Source organism: Vidua chalybeata, chromosome 19, assembly GCF_026979565.1.
Source record: "Vidua chalybeata isolate OUT-0048 chromosome 19, bVidCha1 merged haplotype, whole genome shotgun sequence".
Classification (NCBI taxonomy): domain Eukaryota; kingdom Metazoa; phylum Chordata; class Aves; order Passeriformes; family Viduidae; genus Vidua; species Vidua chalybeata.
This window is the reverse complement of record NC_071548.1, coordinates 8205845-8228884: the sequence shown is the minus strand read 5'-3', so window position 1 is coordinate 8228884 and position 23040 is coordinate 8205845.

Genomic DNA, 23040 nt, shown 5'->3' with positions numbered 1-23040 from the left:
TGTCCTCTCCATCTCCTTGAGAGCTGCAATGCCAAGGAGCTGTGCACGAGGAGGGTCTGACACTGCCCCACACTCATCCCTGCAGAATCCTCCTCCACAGATCTGACAATTCTTGTCTGGAGAGATTTGCAGATATTGGATAAATCCTGTCCTCTTTTAGCACCACTCTTGGATCAATCCTGTCTGCTGGGTTGCCATTCCTGCCCTTATTTCATCACCTGACAGCACTTCTCCCAGTTCTTTACCAGATTTCTCTGCTCCTGGTGATGCTGGAATTAGAACTGGGCTGAAATCCCAGTTTTGGAGGTTTTTGGCACCTCAGCCCTGCCTTGCACGGAGAGAACAGCCCAGACCCAGCACTTTGTGTTGGGGTCCTGCAAAATGAATTTGGGCTTAAACCGAGCGTGCAATGGATCCATTGGAGGATCCATCAGGATCTGCCTCTGCTCTGAACTGCTCCAAGCCACCCCCTGCCCATCTGATGCACTCTGAGCATCAAGCAACCCCTCCTGCAGGATCTGTTCCCCCCCAAACCCTGCTCAGGGCTTTGCCGGAGCTCTCCTGCCTGCAGCAGGATCCACTCCCCGTCCCTGGAATCCTTCCCAAGGATTTCATGTGCAAGTGGGCGAGCCCAGCCGGGGCTGGGGTAACTCCGGGACCCCGGGCAGGGTTTCCAGCCCGGCAGGGAACTTCCCTCCATCAGGAGGGAGCAGAGGGGGCTGTGTTGTTGTACCACCAGCGCTGGGGGGATATTGTTTTGTTTTTGGAAGCGATGGCTAAAGCAGATGTTAGGGGCGAGCCGGCGTTTCGGAGCCTGCGGCAGGCAGGAATTATCCTGCAGGATGAAAAGTGACCTCCAGCCAGCGCTGCTGCTTTAATCCCGAGCTTTGTGCGCTGCTATCGGCTCCTGATCAGTTTTAAACCCCGCTCAGCCTTTCCCTTTCCCCGGAAAGCTCGGCTTAACAGCGCTCCGTGCCTCCCTCCCGAGGAGCTCCATCACCCTCTGACCGCAAAAACACCCAAGGGAAACTTCCAGCAACTCCCAGAACCCCCTAAATACACCCTAAAAAACTCCAGCACGTTGTCTCAGACTTACATTTTAGTACCGAGCTTGCCAAGTTCACATCACAACTTTTTAAGTCGTCCTCTTCAGCAAGGATAAATCTCTAGGTGCTCATCCTGGAAATACCTAAACCTGGAGAGCCAAAGTCTGTCCTTTACCTGGTGATTTCAGGGCATTTTCCCTGCTTTAAATTCTCCCTGGATATCCAAAGTCTGTCCTTTAGCTGATGATTTCATTTCACATATTTAATTATTTAAATTCTCCCTGGATATCCAAAGTCTGTTCCTTAGTTGGTCATTCCAGGGCATATTCCCTGCTTTAAATTCTCCCTGGATATCCAAAGTCTGTCCCTTATTTGGTGATTTCAGCACATATTTCATGTTTTAAATTCTCCCTGGATATCCAAAGTTTATCCTTTACCTGGTGATTTCATTTCACATATTCATGTTTTAAATTCTACATGAAGAGCCACATCTGTCCCTTACCTGGTGATTTCAGCACATATTCCTAGCTTTAAATTCTCCCTGGATATCCAAAGTCTGTCCCTCAGTTGGAGATTTCATTTCACATATTTCATGCTTTAAATTCTCCCTGGATATCCAAAGTCTGTTCCTTAGTTGGTCATTCCAGGGCATATTCCCTGCTTTAAATTCTCCCTGGATATCCAAAGTCTGTCCCTTATTTGGTGATTTAATTTCACAAATTTCATGTTTTAAATTCTCCCTGGATATCCAAAGTCTATCCTTTACCTGGTGATTTCATTTCACATATTCATGTTTTAAATTCTACATGAAGAGCCACATCTGTCCCTTACCTGGTGATTTCAGCACATATTCCTAGCTTTAAATTCTCCCTGGATATCCAAAGTCTGTCCCTCAGTTGGAGATTTCATTTCACATATTTCATGCTTTAAATTCTCCCTGGATATCCAAAGTCTGTCCCTCAGTTGGAGATTTCATTTCACATATTTCATGCTTTAAATTCTCCCTGGATATCCAAAGTCTGTTCCTTAGCTGGTGATTCCAGGGCATATTCCCCTCTTTAAATTCTACCTCGATATCCAAAGTCTGTCCTTTAGTTGGTGATTTCATTTCACATATTCATGTTTTAAATCCTACTCGAAGAGCCAAATCTGTCCCTTACCTGTTGATTTCAGCACACAACCCATGCTTTAAATTCTATTTATCCACACAGGGATTTTGGAAGGTTTTCTATCCCATTAAAACTGGCAGGATCTGACTGTTGCAGCTTTTCCACCCAAATTTAATCAGAGCAGTTACAACCACGTGGGTTCCCTGCTCGTGGCTCATCTCAGGTGAGGTGACAAAGGAAAGTGAGCTCAGATAAAAGCTCTGAGCAGGATTTTCCTCCAGCCCAGGATGTGCCAGCCGGCCAAAACTCACACTGTGAGAACCCTGGATGCTGAAAATTTTAGATTTTCTGTGTTAAAAAGCACAGAGCCTCAAGAGAACACTGCATTGAACCTGAGGCTGTAAAGAAAGCTTTGAAAATGGAATGATAGGACTGAGATTATGGGTGTGGAGTTTGATTAGAAACTCAGAAACTCTGTGTGTAATATCACAGGGTAGAAAACTCAGAATATGGTAATAATATAATATAATATAATATAATATAATATAATACAATATAATACAATATAATACAATACAATATAATACAACATAATATAAATAGTAATATAGTAATATATAGTAACATATATAAAAGATAAAAGTTTTAAGGCAGAAACTAGTCCTTCTTTTTTACCTTCTTCTTCATGAGTTTGAGTTTTGTAATTAAACAGAAACGTCCACATTGTGGGGCACAAGTGATTAGTTATTAGCTTAAAAGTAAAAGTAATTTGTGCCATTTCTTAATTAGATAGTTTTTCCTTAAAAGACCTTACAGAAATAAATATATAACCATTTTGAAACTGATTAGTAAAATGTTGTAGAACTCTGAACTTGTAAACTGATATTTATTGGTAAAAACCAACAAATATAAATATAGATTATATATATATATATATTAATATGTAGAGATAAATTACATATAGATATTTTTAATAAATATAAATATAGATCGATATAAATATATAAAACCCAATAATTTTGTGTTTAGACCTAAATCTAAACACAAAATACCGTCTCAAACACTTTCAGTCCCAATCCTAATCCAAACAGAAAAAAAAAAAAAAGATAAAAACACAATAAAATGTTGTTGTTGATGATGATTATTATCATTATATACAATAAAGTGTTTAATTATGGACCCAATTATGGATTCTCTGAGAGCCACTGAAGCCCAGCTAAAACTTTCCTGCGTTTTTTTTATGTTCAGGAGCTCAAACTGAAAAGGGTCTTTGCTCCAGGGGGAGGAAAATGATAAAACCCTCTGGGAAGTGGATGTGGGGCAGCACTCGGAGCCCCATCCTGCAAATTCCTGCAGATTCCTTCAAATTCCTGCAGATTCCTGCAAATTCCTGTAGATTCCTGAGGATTCCTGCATATTCTTGTACATTCCTGCAGATTCGTACACATTCCTGCAAATTCCTGCAGATTCCTGCAGATTCTTGCAAAATTCCTACAAATTCCTGCAGATTCTTGCAAAATTCCTACAAATTCCTGCAGATTCCTGCAGAGTCTTGCAAATTCCTGTGGATTCCTGCATATTCTTGTAGATTCCTGCAGATTCCTACAAATTCCTGCAAATTCCTGCAAATTCCTGCAGATTCCTGCCAATTCCTGTAGATTCCTGCAGATTCTTGCAAATTCCTGTAGATTCCTGCAGATTCCTACAAATTCCTGCGGATTCCTGCAGATTCCTGCAGAGTCTTGCAAATTCCTACAAATTCCTTCATATTCTTGTAGATTCCTGCAGATTCCTACAAATTCCTGCAGATTCCTGCAGATTCCTGAAAACTCCTGCAGATTCCTGCAAGTTCCTAAAAATTCTTGCAGATTCCTGCAAATTCCTGCAGATTCCTGTGGATTCCTGCAGAGTCTTGCAGATTCCTACAAATTCCTGCAGTCTTGCAGATTCCTGTGGATTCCTGCAGATTCCTGCAAGTTCCTACAAATTCTTGCAGATTCCTGCAAATTCCTGCAGATTCCTGGAGATTCCTACAAATTCCTGCAAATTCCAGCAGATTCCTGCAGCATCCCGGCGTTCCCAAAGAGGGCACTGATGCTCTGCACAGCACAAGGGACAGCCCAGAAATCCTTGGCCAGGGCATAAATCTCCGCAGAGAAATCTGTCTTAGCACGTCCACCTCAGGAAAAGGGGAATTATTACACTTAATTAAAGTGTATTGACACCACATGTGGCCCCACCTCTCGCTTTTGCCTTTATTAATGGCAGCAAAGCAGGCCAGGGGGGCAAACACAGCTCCAAAACACAGCCCTGCTTTTAACCAGCCTCATTTCTGCCCCCGAGTTGTTTCTTCTGGCCAACATTTCAGCTCCCTGGCTGGGCTGGCCGAAGGGATCAGCACAGCTCTGTGTGTGAATGCTGCTGGAGCCATTCTTCACAGAAATAATTCAGTAATCTGTTCATTTTAGGGTGCTGGGAGCTGTTGTTTTGGTTTTGCAGGAGAGTTGATTCGATAAAAGTTGTACACAGGATAATTCCTGCTCCAGCAGAGACCGTAATTCACAAGAAATCTCAGCTGGAACAGAAAGAATTTGCTCAAATCTTGAGTTTTGTGCCCAGATTTAACCCTCCCACTGAGAATCCCTAATTTACAGTGCAATCCTCAAGGTCCAACACGTGGAAGAAGATCAGGGCATCCTGGGGTACACAGAATTTAGCATTTTTTATTTAAGATTTTAAACCCTCAGCATCCTGGGCCACACAGAATTTAACTTTTTTATTTAAGATTTTAAACCCTTAACATCCTGGGCCACACAGAATTTAACAATTTGATTTAAGATTTTAAACCCTCAGCATCCTGGGCCCCACAGAATTTAACTTTTTTATTTAAGATTTTAAACCCTTAACATCCTGGGCCACACAGAATTTAACTTTTTTTATTCAAGATTTTAAACCCTCAGCATCCTGAGCCACACAGAATATAACAATTTGATTTAAGATTTTAAACCCTCAGCATCCTGAGCCACACAGAATTTAACTTTTTTTATTTAAGATTTTAAACCCTTAACATCCTGGGCCACACAGAATTTAACAATTTGATTTAAGATTTTAAACCCTCAGCATCCTGGGCCACACAGAATTTAACAATTTGATTTAAGATTTTAAACCCTCAGCATCCTGAGCCACACAGAATTTAACTTTTTTATTTAAGATTTTAAACCCTTAACATCCTGGGCCACACAGAATTTAACTTTTTGATTTAAGATTTTAAACCCTCAGCATCCTGAGCCACACAGAATTTAACAATTTGATTTAAGATTTTAAACCCTCAGCATCCTGGGCCCCACAGAATTTAACTTTTTTATTTAAGATTTTAAACCCTTAACATCCTGGGCCACACAGAATTTAACTTTTTTTATTTAGGATTTTAAGCCCTCAGCATCCTGGGCCACACAGAATTTAACAATTACTATTTAGGATTTTAAACTCTTAACATCCTGGGCAGCACAGAATTTAACAATTTGATTTAGGATTTTAAACCCTTGACATCCTGGGCCCCACATAATTTAACAATTATTATTTAGGATTTTAAACTGTTAACATCCTGGGCCACGCAGAATTTAATATTTTTATTTAGGATTTTAAACCCACGGTATCCTGAGCCTCCCAAAATCTAATATTTTTATTTAGGATTTTAAACCCTCAGCATCCTGGGCCATGCAGAATTTTAACAATTTTATTTAGGATTTTACGCCATCAGCATCCTGAGCCACACAGAATTTAACAATTTCTATTTGATGCCAGCACTGATTCATTTGGCTGCTCATTATTTGTTTAGTGAGCATCAACAAGGCAGAAAAAAACCCACAATTTTTCTTCTCCAGAGAGAAAATTGGGGCACCCCAGGAGTTCTCAGGGTATCCCAGGGAATCTCTAAGTGGTTCTGACAGGGGTTAAAATCCTCAGGAAGCAGAGTGGCCACCGGTGATGTCGCAGCTGCCCTGGGGGGTGAGGTCCTGGCAGGGAGATAAGGGAATTCCAAACCAACAGCAGGAGGATCAGCCCCTTTGGAAGAGCCTCGTGCTCGCTGGCACTTTTATCTTTTTAATCCTTGGAAGAGCTGGAGGGAATTTTGTGGCTGGAATCCATAAGTGGGGAGTGTGAACAGAAAAGCCAAGGGAATTCTGCCTTTCTGCACCAGTTAAAAACCTGCCCTGCTGGAACTCCACAGCTTCCCCCAGTTAGAGAGCAGTGTTGTGATATTCAGCGATTTCTCAATATCATATTTGATAGTCAGTGCATATGCACTCTCCACTGAATATCAAATATGGGAGTTTTTCCCATCCAATAAGGAAAATCCAGGAAAAAAAAAAAAAAAAGGGAAAGATTTCATGAAAATCATCTTTAGAAAACGTGGGGTGTGCGCAGGTCTGAGGCACCCAGTGCTGCTGGGACTGGAATTAAATCACCGTGGGCTTGGTGCTCTGCAGGAGCAGAAGGGGGATCAATCTTTAGGAATTAAAATCCCACCAGGAGCCTCCAAACCCACACAGGGCACGGTGAGGCCACAGTCCCAGGATGGGAAGTGACCCCACAGTGCTGAGAACCAAACCCATCACCAGGAGGGAGGAAATGTGCTGGAACCCTGGATACTGCTGAGAATTCCAGGCTTTCTGTGCTGCCAGGCACTGACCCCCAGGAGAACACTGCACTGACCTGAGGCCGTGGAGAAGCTTCCAGAATGGAATGACAGAACTGGGATTGTGGGGGTGGAGTTTGGATAGAAGTGTGTGATGTCACAGGGGGGAAAACTCAGAGTTTGGGGTTCTAGAATATAGTAATATAGATGGAGAAAGATGGAGGTTTTAGGGAGGAGGCTGCTCCTTCTTCACCTTCTTCCTTCTTCACCCTCTTCCTTCTTCTTCACCTCCTTCTCCATGGGTTTGGGTGGTTTTGTGTAATTGGATAAAAAAGTCCCCATTGTGGGGCATTGGGTGGTTGGTTCTTGGGTTAAAAGTAAAAATAATTTAGGTGCCATTTCTTAATTGGACAGTTTATCCTTAAAAGGCCTTTAGAGAGAGAGACAGGGCTCCATTTTTAGTTTGTCAGAGTGAAGTGCTGCAGAACTCAGGGTTTGTGAGACTGTGACAGAGATCAGAATTAACAAACATCTGAGTCCCAACAATACCCTCTGGCACATTTAATCCTGATTTTGGCAGAGAAAAGAAGCAAAAGATTCAGCATAAATGCAAAAATTTCCCCCGTTAGCTCAGGAAAAATCAGCCTTTGGGAGATGAGCAATCTGGAATTCTCAGCAGTGCAGGGGAAGGCAGGGACATCCATGCAGACAAACCCAGAGCAGCAGGAAAACAGGGGCAGGAAAAAGGGAGCTGAGCCCCCTCTGTGTGTCCCTGCAAACACCCCACACCCAGGGTGGTACAAATGGAATTCCCTGGGTAGCAATTCCCCAAGGAAACACTGAGAAATCCTGAAGCAAACAACACCTCTGCCATCTTTTTTTTTTTTTTTTTTTTCATATTTTGAAGAAAATGGAAGAGATGACCAAGAGGCTGAGCCTGCCTTGGAGGGCTGCTTGAGAATTCCCATGGCACAAACAAGTCCTGAGGACTCCAACCACTTGAAAACCCCTGAAACTGCAAAGCTGTCCTTAGTGGTTTGGGGAGAGCAGAGCCTTTCAGCATCTATTAATACCCTGCAGGCTTTGCTTGCTAAAATATCACCCTGGGCAGGCTATTTTTGACACTCAGCTCGGAGCAGAGCAGCAGACAGGCACTGCAGTTGGTTATCTGTGGTTAAAAGTCCAGAAAATATTGTAAAAGTGTGTAAATCCAAGGAATCTGGCCAAATTCCAGCTTCACTAATCCCTTCTCCCAATATTCCTGCTGCTGCTGCAATTGGAAAACCATCCTTGCCATATTTTACCCCAGGTTTGGCTGCTCTTCTCTTGGAATAATTTGGAAGTTGCTCTGTGAGGAGCTCTGGGATGAAAAGGGCTGCAGAAATATATGATCATTGTCATTAATTCTGGCACCACTCAAGACCACCAGTATTTAAAATCAATTAACAGCCCTTTTCCTATTATCATTGGCATGTCCTTCCCATCCAGCCAGGGCAAGTTAAACTCTCATAAAAAGTTAAAAACAATCTATTTTTGGAGGTAATACAGCAACTGCAAAGGAGAGCTGGTGAGTTCTCATTATGCTTTTACTGACAGGAGTTTTCTGGGAATAAGTTCACACGCAGAAGTTTTGGATGGGGGAAAGGGTGAGATGACATCCAGGAAAGTGATTTAGCCCCGCTCACTTCACACTCTCAGCTCATGGTGTTTTTCCCTTCAGGTTATCATGAAAATACATCAAAACAAAGTCTGTTCTAAGCTTAAAATACTCCGAGGCAGAGCTTAAATCCTCTCTGGGTTTGGCTGGTGGAAGCCAAGGCAAGGTTGGGTTTCTGTGGCCGTTCCCAGGTCTCTGTCAGCAGAGGGAATTTTATTCTTTTCCATGGCTCTGTGCTCAGCTTTGTCAGCAGCCAGGACAGGACAGGATTAATGTTTGGGGCAGCAGCTTCCTGAAGGGATGGAGCATCCCCAGCTCTGAGAACTCTGGATTTTGCATCAGCCCCAAATGCAGCTGCCTGTTCCACGGGAAGTTTCAGCAGAACTCTCTGTGTTGCATGGGAGAGGCCTCCAAGTCACCTGGAAACCTCCCCTGATTCACAGATAAAGCACAAAAAAAAAGCTTTCTCCCTGCTCTGATGCACAGCATTTCTGAAATAAACCTCAAAGAAACCCAAGCGAATCCATCTCCTGACACAAAATGATAATGAATTCAAGGAATACCACCAATAACAGCTCACAGCAGAGCTTGGGGAGCTCTTTTCTTATCTCCAAGCCCACAATCAGCACCTGGCTGGGGCAGGATCTGCACATTTCCTATTGCAAGGCAGCGAGGAGCATCTGGAAGCAGCTGGAAATAATTCAGGAGCACAGTGCAGTGAAAAGGAGTTTAAAAACCACACGGTCTCAACGATATTTTCACAGTGCTCCAAGCAATTTACTTCCACCAGTTAAATGGTTTCAAGGCTCTCCAGCTCCAAATTACAGCCACGGAACAAATGCCAGCAGTGGGAGAAGTCAGAGCATCAGGCCAGGGGAACAAGAGCCAAAGGCCTCGAGGAAAGGGCAGGAGATTTGGGAATGGCATCCTGCTGGATTTGAGGGGGATCAGCCCAAATCCTCCCAGCTCTGTCAGTGTCTCATTGTGGAAAATAATTTGCATTTTCTGCCAATAAAATGGCAAAGCCCATGGGAGCCACTCAGCCCAGGGAGCCCCAGGTTTCATCTGCACCTTGCTGGGGTGCAGAGCAGGAACCCATTTGTGCAATAAATCCCAATTCCATCCAGATTTTCCAGGCACGGCTGGGACTGTGTAATTTGGGACCCAGGTAAAGCTTTTGTTACCATGAAAACACCTCCAGAACCAGATCCCAAAGAGAGCAGGAGGGACTGTGCTGATGCACTCCAGGGATTAAAAGTCCCAATTTCATTTGTGCCTTGTGTTTCTCCTCAAGGAGCAATTCCTCAAGGAACGGGACACATTTGGTTTGTATTCACCACCCAAATGGTTGTTTAAGGTGGGTGATCTCCTAGAATGAGATTTTCCCCATCCTTGGACTCAAAGTGAAGCAGAAGTGAGGGATTTGGCTGAGTGAAGGTTACCCAAAACTCAGGTTGGTGCTCTGGGGTGATTTTGGGCTCAATGTACTTGGGATCTTAACGGGAGCACAGAAGGAAAAGTCAGAGGCGTTCAATAAAGAAAAGGCAAAGGCAGAAAGCAAACAAAGAATTTTGGCCTGCAGGAGTTATCAGCCCTGGAAATCTGAAGTTGCAGATTTTTCATGGGTCTGGGCACATCTCAACTGGAGCCACATGAAAATTAAAGAAATAAGAGAGTTATAAATATAAAACTTGCTATATGTTTTAAAGTTAAAAATCCCCATCAAAAATTTTGGGTAAAAGTCCCCCAGAAGTTCAGGAATTGTTGGAAGGGTTGGAGAAGATGGGGATAACTTGGAGACAGGAGGGACAAGGGAAGTTCCCACAAGAGCAGAACCTCCACAGAGACTGGATTGGGTCAAAAATGCAACAATGGAGAGGGCAAAGAATTCCCTGGGGGGGACACAAGAACAGGAGCTCGGAAAGAAAATAAATTTGAGATGATTGGTGCAGTGAAAAGGAATTTATTGTATTACAATACATTATAAGTGTATATATAAGTGTATTATAATATATTATATATAATATATATTTATAAGTATTATAAGTAACTCTTAGAATGCATTGTAATTAAGAAATAGTTTCTAATTGTAATGGTGTGAATGATAACATCTGTATGCCTCACCTTTTACATGAGACTGAAAATAGAATAAAAGTTTTTAAAAAGCCTCTCAGTTACTCTATCTCCAGGTCAGAAAAGAGGCTAATCCAACATAAATGAATATTTTATCTCGAGGGGAGAGGGAAAATCTGGAGAGCCTGGGAAGGCAGATGGAGCTTTGGGGAATGAAGTGATTTTGGTATAAAAATGTTCCTCACGTTAGGACTGCAAAAATTACCAAGTGAGAAAATGAGCAAAAGGCCAGCTCGGAGTGAAAAGAGAGCCTGGCTTCTGTGAATAAATGTTCTTCAAAATGAATGAGTGAAGCCTTGCAAAGCTGGGGGGGAGGGAGAAAAAACGAAGAAGTGTTTAAAGTAAATTTATCTATGAATGAATCAAGAGAGAAAATCTGAACAGAGCACTCGCAGTCTTCATTTAATCATCTCTAAAGGTCAAACACCTTCTGTCTGAGTGATTTATCAATGTCCCAAAGGAAAAAATCCAGATTTTCTCTCCTCAAAAAAAGAGATGAGTTTCTCTCATCATTAAAAAAAAAAGAGCTGAAAAATGGAAATTTTAGTCAGGGTACAATTAAAGGAGAATCATGAAACCTCCTTGAATTTCTAACCTGGAATTGGGGAGCATCCCAAACATCCTGCCAAACCCAAATATTTTGTTGTCCCTTCTTGTTGAGAGGGGTTTTTTTTAACTAATAACATTTTGGCAGGGCATACTAGAGACTTAGAAATCTCTGAAATCCACAAAGGATGCACTCATTGGGATATTGAATGTCCTGAAAGCAGAGTCAGGGGATGCGGAGCATTATAAAAGTTGAGACATTAAAGGGGGACTAAATCAGAAGATTTGAAACTCGGGAAAGAAAAAAGTTCCCAGCAGAAAATTTCAGGGGTTGAATCTCTGTGATTTGCCAAACAGAAGCTTGATTATATCACAATAAAGTCAGGCTCTAAAATGCAGTGTGAGGTGGGCGAAGGTTGTTGAAATCAGTGGCAGATTTCTGATTTGTCCTTTTAAACAGAGTAGAGAGACTAAACCAGCTCAGGTGAGGCCACAGAATGAAATACCCTTTAAAAAAAGCTTTTCAGTCCACTGGAGGATGGCATAAAACCAGTAAATTCAAGCCAAAATGAAGATAAAAATGGGAGAATTGACTCCTTCAATGAAGAGCTCATTTAAGCTCCTCTCAGCCCAGGGGTGTTGCTAAACCCAACTCATTGGCCTCGTTACATCCCCAGGGTGTGACATTTAATGTCCTGCACAGCCAGGTGAGGAGAGTCCCTCTCTGAGCACAATTCCCCGGCTGGGAGTGCACTGGGACACGAAATGAATCCAGCTGCACATCCCAAGGGATGGGAACCCACGGGAAAAGCAGGCAGCAGAACCATTCGCTTCTGTTTGGCAAATCACAGCCATTCAACCCCTGAAATTTGTCTTTCCCGAGTTTCAGATCTTCTGATTTAGTCCCCCTTTAATGTCTCGACTTTTATAATGCTCTGTATTCCCAACTGCTTTCAGGACATTCCAAAATCTGTGGATTTTAGAGATTTCTAAGCAGGGCCAGGCCTCCCCTCAGTGCCACCAGGAGCTGGCAGGAGGCACCACCCTCACGGGGTATTTTGGTATTTTGGACAGCAAAAAAAGAGCCACAGGCACGGCTTAAAAACGAAAAAGGTTGACAAAATTTATTAGGCCGAGGTTAAATTTCATTGAATCATTGCTTGATTATAGAGTGTCCCATCTCCAACCACGCAGATTGCCTTTAAAAACCACTTTTTAGTGTTTTCAAGGAGCTGCAATTATTTCTGCAGGGCTTGGAAACGAGTCTTCCGTGGGATTTTGGGATTTTCCAAGGCTGTCTCAGACAGGTCTGGTTTAAAATAAAACCTGGGCAGACTCTGAGCCCAAGGTCCCTGGGCTGGGCCAGATCAGGGAGACCAGGGCACAGATTTGGGTGGCTTTTCTGGGAATTTGGCTCATTCCCAAAAGCAAAGAAAACAAAGAGGAGAAATTGGAAGCTGGGACTGAATTTAGCAAACAATGGCAGTGCTGGAGCTGCCAGATGGACCAAAAAAACCCCAAAAAACCAAAAGATAAATAGAGAATAACAAAAAAAAGCATGTCTGGGGCTGATAAATAACAATAAACAATAATAATAAACCAAAAATAATAAACCATATCAGCCATGTCTGGGGCTGATTTTAGCACCAAGAGTCTGCAGGTGAATGATGTCAACAGCAAAGTCTTCCACCTCACCACCAAATAAACAAACAAAAAACAAAAGAATTTAAAAAATCCTCACCCCAAAACTAACAAAAAAAAAAACCAAAACCAAAACCCAACCAACCAACCAAACAAAAAATCCACAAAACAAAGCAAAACAAAAAAAAAACCAAACCAAAACAAAACAAAACAAAACAAACAAAAAAAAAAAAAAAAAAAAAAAAAAAAAGCAAAGCAGAATAAAACAAAGCAAAAAAGAAAAAAGAAACCAAACCAAACAAACAAACAAATCCAAACCAACCCAAAACCCAATCCCATAAAAACCCCAGATCCAGCACGTTCCTCCAAGGCTGAATTTTCCTTTGTGGGGCAGAAATTGCCCTGCTCAGAGGAGAGGGCACATCCCAGGGAGATCCTGGGAGCTCGGCTTTAGGAGTCCAGATCCAACCTGCAGGGACAGGACTGAGCTATTCCATTCTTTAGTAATTAGACAATTAAGGAATTCCAGCAGTGGAGCTGTTAATTGTCCATCAGTGGCACACCCAATTGAAAATCCCCCTAAATTCCTGCATTTTGTACAATCAGAAAACAACACTTGAATTAAGCGTGCAGAAGGAGTTTAGTCCAATTTTAGGGCTGGTTTTAACTGGGTTTACCTGTAAAACAAACACCAGGAGTTAAAAATCACTGACAATTCCCAGGCTTTATTCTCCTTTCTATTGGAATCCTGGAGTTTCCAGCAAGGCAGATCAGAAATGCAAAAAAAATAACAGGGTAATTCTGCAAGTCCAATCATTTATTTGAGCTGAAAGAAAATCAGTTAAAGAAAAATATGAATAGATGGTTCATTTTTTGAAAGATTGAGTTACACATCTCCAAGGCTTGTTTGAAATTTGTCTGAATCTTCAGGGACAAATCGAGTCCTGATCCAAACCTCCTGGGCTTTGAACAAAAGTTACACGAAGGATGAAGTTGGAGCTTTTAAGGTGGCAAAATCTGGCTCAAAAAAAAAAAAAAAAAAAGGTTGGAAAATCAAAACTTTTCCTGTTGTTGCTCCATAGCAGAGATTATGAGGCACAGATCAAACTGGGAGAGATGTGGAGGGAATAAATAACCCAGAAAGGCAAATTCTTGCTTTTTCTGCTGGTTCTTTCTGCTGTATCTGTATTTTCTGTTTTCATCTCACCTGTCTCAGCTTCAGCCCAGGAAGGTGATTAAACCTGGGCATATTTTTGGGCAAGTTGGAAATTTTATCAGCTTAATGTTTGGAAAGCTGGAAATTTTATCAGCTTCATTTTTGGCAAGCTGTAATTTTTATCAGCACTAAAAAAATCACACAGGTGCTCAGACTAAACTTGAGTTTAAGAGCTTTGGAGACTGCCCCAAAAAAAAAGCAATAATGGCAATTTTTTTATCGATTTTTTTCAGCTCTTGCCTGCCTGTTCATCCTTCCTGAGAATTCCAAGGGCAGCTCTCCCAGGAAGAAGCCCCCACCCTGTGCTCAGCCAGGTTCATCCCTCACAGGGTTCAAATGATTTGGGAACAAACCCAACCCCGAGGTGGGGTCTGCCAGGGATCACAGAGCAGCCAGAATCTTCACTCCTCTATTTTTGGGTGTTTTCTCTAAAAAAAAAAGTTTTTCAATCCTGAGCGAAAAAGCTGCTCCACCAACCCCAGGTGTGCTAACGAGGTGAAAAACTTTGTCACCTCTGCTTTATAATTACAGGATTTGAGCTGTGGCATCCGAAAATTCAGGTCTATTTCGTAAAAAGAACCAGATCATTCTATTTAGGGAAAATTCCCCCCCTTTACACTTTTTCCCCCTCCCAGGATAGACATGAAAACACCTTTGAAAAATTATTTTTTTCCCCCTAATTCTGGTTTCTTTCCCGGGTGTAAGAGCGTTGGAGTGAATGTAATTACATCTTGCATTGGACAAGCCAAATATTTGATCTCATATTAAGATGTTTTCTCTCCAGCTGGTGGGAAATGTGGCTTTTGCAGCAGATGCAGAACATTTTTAAGAGCTGGGCAAGCCCAATATTTATTTATGTGTTTATGGAGACGTGGGAGTGCGTGCACAGATGGGAATGGGAATGTGGCACACGGGGAATGGGTTCCCTTTTCCAGAGCGTGAGGGGAGATGGGATTTTGGGGAGAAATCCTGCCCTGGGAGGGTGGGGAGGGGCTGGGATGGAATTCCCAGAGGAGCTGAGGCTGCTCCATCCCTGGAAGTGTCCAAGGCCAGGCTGGAGAACCCGGGGATGGTGGAAAGGGGGTGGGATGAGATGATCCCTAAAGTCCCTAAAGTTGAAGTCCTAAATGCTGAGAGTTTTAAACTTTCTGTACTAACGGACTCTGACCCCCAAGTGGGGACTGCATTTGACCTAAAGCCGTGGAGGAGACTTCCAAAATTAACTGATAACACTAAGATGACAAGTGTGGGATTTCATTTAAAGCGTGTAGTGTCACACAGTAGAAAACTTAAAGTTTTAGAATATAGTAATGAATAAAAACCAAGATAAAGGTTTTAGAGCAGAAACCAGTTCTTCTTTTCCTTCTTCTTTATCTTCTTCTTCACCTTCACCCTCACCTTCTTCTTTATCTCCTTCTTCACCTTCTTCTTCACCTTCTTCTTCATGGGTTTAAGTAGCATTTTGTAATTAGTTTAAAAAGTCCACATTGCTGACTTTGAGTAATTAGTTATTAAGTTAGAAGTAAAAATAATCTAAGTGTCATTTCTTAATTAGATCATTTAACCTTAAAAAAAAAATTACAGAAAAGAATAGTTGGCCATTTTATAACTTATTAGTAAAATACTGCAGAACTCGCTACTTGTGAGACTGTAACGTAAATAAAAGAAAATAAGCATCTAAATCTAAACACAAAATACCGCCTCACAAACTTTCAATCCCAACCTTAACAGAAGAAAAAAAGCCAAGAACCAGCATTTAGTGGTGCCCCATGTGAGGACACCACTATTCCATGAAGTGCTGGTGATGGAAGAGAGAAAAAAGCTCCTAATTATGAGCCCTTCCCTCTCGCCTGAAATAATTCAAGTCTTGTGAAATGAAGCCATAAATGTTCCTGATCCTTACGGCATTGGGGACAAAAGGATCAATAAAAAATGGAAATAACGGCCCCCAGTGGTGCTGGGAGAGGTTCCCCCACCCCTGTGAGTCCCAGATAATCTGAATTCTGGTGCTTTACACCTGGAAAGGGTTTGGACCCATGGGCTGGACACCCAGAATCATAAAATCCCGGGATGGCTTGGGCTGGAAGGGACCCTAAACCCATCCCATTCCATCCCATAACCCAGGTTGCTCAGTCAGGTGCAAAAACACAAAAAAAAGAGGAATCAGAGAAAAAAAAAAAATCCAAGGATGCAAATTTCCTGCTGTCCTTTCCCACATCTTAAGGGAGCTCCTGACACATCCTTTATGGACTGGGCAGAAATTGAGGGGAAAACACCTCTTGTGGCTGGGTGCTAATGAGAGGCAGTGGAAAATTACACTGAAATATTTAATTGATGTTTCATGCTCCAGCTTCAGACTTGGAATCCATCTTACAGCCTCCTCTGGAGGTCTTGTCAATGTTGTCACCTAAAATTTGCTTTGGTAAATGATCTACATTAAAGAAAAAATGAAAACCAAATAAAGAAATAGATATCAGTGACTTCGTGGTGTCAGATAACTGTGTTTATATGGGATCATAATTCCGGAGGAGCACGGACAGCACCAGGTGAGGGCACCTTAGTCCCTGGTTAAGGGATTCAGGAACCACCCAGGAAAAGTTAAAAAGGAAATAAAAGAGAAAAGTTTAATTTCTGGAAGGTACTCATACCGTTTTGGAGGGTTTTGAAGTTTTAGCAGCAGCAGCAGCAGCAGCACAATCAGAAGGGTGTAATCAAGGTCATCAAAAGCTTAAATAATCTCATTTCAACACCATCCTGATTCACAGAGTTCATCAGGTGAAATTCTAGTCAGGGATCGCCTCCACTTCCCAAATGGAACCAGACAGAACCTATGGAAAAGTACCAGCAAGTGCAAGAGAGAAATGGTCATAATTCTGGTTTGGAATCCGGATTAAGCCAGGATTTCTCTGGGCTCACACACTGCTTCCTTCAAGCCACATCAAGGGATCCTCCTTCCAAAACCAATATCCCACATTTTTAAATTTAATTGTATGATTTTCCCCCCATTTTCGCAGCTGGCAATTCAACAGCAGCTTCAGAGACGGCCAGATAATTAAATTTTCACTTTCCAGCCCTGATGCTTTGTTTGTTTAAGAAGCCTGATTAAGAAATGCGTGGCCCGGGACTTGGTACCACTCCAGCATCTCCTGATGTTTCTGGGAACCACCCACATCCAGCCCACCAGGAGCAGCAGGGAGATTCCAGAGAAATCCCATCCCTGGATGGAACAGCACCAATCAAAGAAAAGGTTGGGTTTGTTTGAATTAGGGAAGGGAAAGCAGAGAAAAATAAACTGCAAACCAAAGTATGTTCCTACTTCTGGTCCTTTCCCTTGGATTAAGGAAGACATCCAAACTTTCAGCACATTAAGGACGAGAAATATCTCTCTGCTTCCCTCAGCCCTTCCAGCTCTATTTAGTCTTGATTCAAAAATCATTGAGAAAAGGAAAAATCAAGGATTTTTGCACTGATTCCCATGACTGAGCATCCCATCCGTGTTTAGCCTGAGGAGCACTGAGCTGTGTAAATACTTTCTTGGGCTTCAGTGGCAGAAAATAATAGGGTTCAGTAAATGGATGCAAGAGAAAAAAGTTGTAATTATTCAACCAAAATATGGAACTCAGCTTGCTTAAATAAATATCCTCCTGCCCAAAGCCAGCAGGGGTTTTTAATGTATTTCATCCCATTGCAGGGATAAAATGAGGATGTAAAGCCTGATAGCAGGAATTATATCTAAATAGAGCCAGGAGTGAGGGGGATGAAATGACACAAGCCCTAATTCCTTCAGGAAAATGCTCTGGAATGAAGGACAGAGCCCTCTGTGCAGGGGGAGGTTCCTGAGGGCAGGGCTGGGAATGCAGGCATTCAGGAAAAAGGGGCAATTCCAGCAAAATCCAAGGAATCCCCGGAAAAGGCCGAGCCCTGGGTGGGAGCCAAATCAACCTTGTTGAGGAAAAAGAAATCTCTGTGCTGGGGGTCCTTCAGAGATATTGCAATTAAGGTGGGATTTCCAAGGAGCTTTGGAATCACAGCCAGGGGCTCCAGCAGTGACCACGTGGAGCTGCAGAAAACCAGCTCTGTTCAAGGAAGGAGAAAGGGATCGAAGGAAATCCCCCATGTTTTGAGTTTTGAAGTTGTTTCATTCTCAAAACACCTTCAAGCACCAGGCAGTATAAAATATGGCCGAAAAACCAAAATTTTGAGCCAAAAATGTGGCTCAAATTTTTGAGCCAAATGGCTCAAAACATGGCAAATAGCACCAAACACCGATGGGATTTCTTTGCCCCAGGAAATCAGGATTTCTGCTGTCAGCTTCAGGCAGCAGCACCAGGGCTGGGACAGGATCTTCTGTCAAAAAAAAACCCAACCTTGGTTGGATCTTCTGTCAGGAAAAACCAACCCTGCATTTTTCTCCATGAAATCCATGGAGATGCATTTTCATCCATGAAATCCAGGTCGGTTCAGGGATGCACAATGATTCTTTTCCCTCAAAAACTGAATTGCTTTCTGCAGCATCCAGCCCAAAACCACCCCAGGGCTGAGCAGCTTTCCCCACATGGGATCACGGAATGGTTTGGGTTGAAAGAGACCTTGGAGAACATTCCATGCCCCTGCTCAAATCATGGAATCACAGAGTCATGGAATGGTTTAGGTGGGAAAGGACCTGAAATTCCATCCCATCCCAGCCCCTGCCATGGGCAGGGACACCTTCAATGGACCAGGGTGCTCCAAGCCCCAGTGTCCAACCTGGCCTTGGACACTTCCAGGGATGGGGGAAGCATTCCCAAGTTTCCTGGAGTTTGAATTCTAGGGAAGGAAGGGGCTGTAACCACTGAGCTTCACTGGGAGCTTGGCCTGAAGAGCTGAGCCAGCAGTGCTGCAATGTTCCCTGGAATCTTCAGTGAATTCCCAATATTCCATGTCTCTGGACTGCAAAAAATGAGGGATTGTGCTGATGCCTCAGGTTTAGCTTTTCTATTTTTCACATCCTGTGCTGCTTCAGTGTGTGGGTCTGGGCTTCATATCAGGGGATGCTGAGCTCTGTGCACAGAGCAGGGAGACAAAACAATTCCTGCTCCAGCTGGGCACCAAGGACAAATGATCCAAAGCTCAGGCCCAGGAGCACAAACAGCGTGGGCTGGAGAGAGAAAAACAAGCAGGATGGGAGTGCCTGGGCTAAAGCTGGAATGGGACAATGAACTGCAAGGTGCAAATGGAGCAGAGCTGATCCCAGTGAGAGCCCCCGGGAGCGCTCGTGCATTTTGGGACCATTTTGGTTCCTCTTGGGTGCAGCCCTGGCTGGGCTCTGGTGCTGCCCAAGGTGGATCCATGGAGGAGATCCTTTGAATAAGTCCCTGCTTTATCCTTTAGCTCTGTCCAGCCTCTGCTCCAGCTCAGCCTTCACAGGGCATCAGAAAGACACCAGGGATGGTTCTCCACCGGGCATCTGCCTTTGCTGCCAACCCTCCTCTGTCCTTCCCTTCCAAAAAGAGAAAAAAAAAAGAGAATCCATCAGCAGCATTTAAAAAAAAAAAAGAAATTAAAATTGCAACTCTCCATTCCACGTTATTGCAGAAAAGTAATTAAAATCCAACTGCTGCCTCCATCCCCCTGGGAGCAAATTTTTACTGGAAACGAGAAGGAAAGGTGGTTGGGCTGTGGAAACATTTACCAGCTGCAGGTATAATGCTGTGTCTGTTGTCAGAGGGAACATTTCATTGGTTTATTTCTGGAGGATTATTTAGAGGGTTGTGGTCTCTACGTCCAGGTCTGAAGAGAAAAAAAAAAAAAAAAAAAGAAAAAAAAAAAAATCCAGCCTCTGAGGTGTGCCTTCTTTCTGCAGAATAGTGATTTGTTATGTGTTTGTCTGAGTTAAATATAGCAGCCAGGCCTTCGGTACAGGCCAGTATTTTATCCTGCTTGCTTCTGAAAAAGAGAAGGGAAAAAAAAAAAAAAAAGAAGGGGCAAAAAGAGGAAAAAAAGAAAGGGAAAAAAAGAAAAATAAGGAGAAAATGAAGGAGGGAAAGAAAGAAAAGAAGGGGGGAAGAAAAGAAAGAAAAGAAAGGGGAAAGAAAGAAGGGAAGAAAAAATAAAAAAAGAATAGAAGGGAGAATGAAAGAAGGGAAAAAGAAGGAAAGAAAAGAGAAGGAAAGAAAAAATAAGGGAAAAAAAGAGAAGGGAGAGAAGGAAACAGGATCCCATCCATTCCCACAGATCTGCACCCTCATAATCATCACGGAGCTGCTCATAACTTGTCTGCTCCCAACCACACAAACCCTCTGCCAGCTCCAGACACACAGCATTGCATGTGCTGAAGGGTTGAAGGCTAGCCCTGATTTTGATGCTGGATTCTCCCAAAAAACCTGCTGGATCCTGTTTTCCCTGCTCCAACACAACGCAGGGGGTGTTTAGAGCCCCTTCCCCGTGAAAGCAATGGGGAAAAAAATGGGAAGTTTCATCCAAAAATATCGTGGAGAGCAAGGGTTGAGCAGGGCAGAGGTGGAAGCCTCTGCTGGGGATGGATGAGAGGAGCAGCCACACAAGGAGAAAATGAGTGGATAAACCCTGATGGGATAAATCCTTTCAGTTTATCCCATTATTCCAAGGGGTTTGTCCAGTCAATCCCCATCTCAGAGTTCTGGGATTTCGAGGACAAAGTGCCATAAACACCACTGGAGTGCAGGGAACAGCACTTGGAGAATCCTGACTGGATTATCCAGGAAAAGTGAGGAATGACCATGGGAAGTAAATAGCATGGGAGCCTCAGCTTCCTCTCAAATGGTAAATTTTCCTTTTGCAGGATATAAATTAATATCCAGTGGTTTTCCCTGATATTTCAGCAGACATTGTATTTTTCTTCTGGAATTTCCATGAATATATTTAATTACACATGTGTGGACACATATATAAATGTATATATTTGTATGTATAATTTCTTATTTCTCTAAAGCTCAAAGCTCAGAAATCCCTTATCCAAAACCTGCACTCAGTTTCTGAATTAATTCTGACTTATATTAATGCTCTTTAATAACCAGCTCCACTCTGGTGCTGGACTCAGAAACTCCAACTGCACTTGCAAATTTTGGAATGAGACTCTGAGATAATAAAATATGCAGTATGGTAGCAAATTATTATTATTATTATTATTATTGTTGTTGTTGTTGTTGTTGTTGCCATTTCTACTAATAAAAAGCAGATATTTCTGTGAAAAACTGAGCGAATTGATTTATATTTAATACTTAATTTTTAATGATTAATTGAAGACTGCAATTGTAATGCTGCAATGAAAACAAGTTTAGACTCAAAAGTTAGACTGAGCAACAGAAACAAGTTTTAGGGGATGAAATATTTCACGTTAAACTATGGGGGTTGCTCGCTACAAGTTTTTTTGGGAGGAATTTACTCATTTCATTTTATGATGGAATTTTTGCCATGCAGCACGGCGAGGAACTCACAGTCTCACAGCTGGGGAGATCCAGGGGGCTTCCTTTGGCTTGGACATCTGTCAGTCAGAGAAATTCCTGAGACAACCTGTGCGTCAAGGCCAGGGGCAGAAATGAAAGCTGACAACTCCAAGGCTGGAAATATCCTTCCCCAAAAACCCAGCTCCGACCGCCGGGGCTGCCGGAGCCTTCTGGGGGCCTTGGCAGTCCCTGGAGGCTCTCACATTTCAATTCAGTTTAAAAGAGGTTGATATTCCCAAGGGGGAAGTGCCGGGAGCATCCCAGCCCTCATCTCCTCAACCCTATTCCCACCTGGATCTACCTGAATGCTGACTGCATTCCGTGAACATTTAAAAATATATTATAAATATATCTAAATAGACATAGATATAGATATAGATATAGATATAGATATAGATATAGAATAAATAAATCTATATCTATATCTGTATCTATATCTATATCTATATCTATATCTATATCTATATCTATATCTATATCTATATCTGTATCTATATCTATATCTATATCTATATCTATATCTATATCTATATCTATATCTATTCATATAATAAATATTATTAATACTAAACATCAATATTAAATATCAAATATTATATAGTGTGTATATTTATATATGTAAATATATATTTATATTACATATATAATAAATATATTATATCTCATATATCATATATAGTGTATAATATATAATATATAATATATAATTTTATGTAATATACATTATATATTTATATATTTTATATATATTATATTATATTATATTATATTATATTATATTATATTATATTATATTATATTATATTATATTATATATTATATATTATATATTATATATTATATATTATATATTATATATTATATATTATATATTATATTATGTATTATATATTATATATTATATATTATGTATTATGCATTCTATATTTATTATATATTATATATTATGTATTATGTATTATGCATTCTATATTTATTATATATTATATATTGTATATGGTATATTGTATGTGGTAGATTGTATAATATATATTATAAATATATATATATTATATCTCTATATAATATCTATATATTATATCTGTATATTATATAGATATTATATAGATATTTAATATATATTAGATATATTTACAGATGTTTTTCAGTTCCCTTTCCCCATTTTTTCCATGAATGAGACCGGATTTTTAAGAAATATCGTCCCTGGGTCTCAGGAGCCTCAGTTTGCCAGGCTGGCTCAGGTTCCTGTGACAGCAGGGCCATGGTTTGGTGGCACTCGGCAGTGTTTGCTTTATGGCTGCACTCAGTGACCTTTAAAGGGCTTTTCCAGCCCAAATTCCGCTCTGATCCCATGGATTTTGTGGGTTTTTCCTGTGCCAGAGCCCTGTGGAACCTGATCGCCCACCAGGCGTTCGGGCTCTGGGCCGCTTCCTTCTGGAGACACAAACAGTTTAATTTGCTAAGCCCATAATGAGGGGTCTCCTTTTACCCAGGAGAGTCCCCTAATTTCAAAGATAAACCCAGGCTCTGGTGCTGGGCAATGTCAGAACTCCTTGGATTTGGCAATCGGGGAATTCCAAGGCTCCCTCT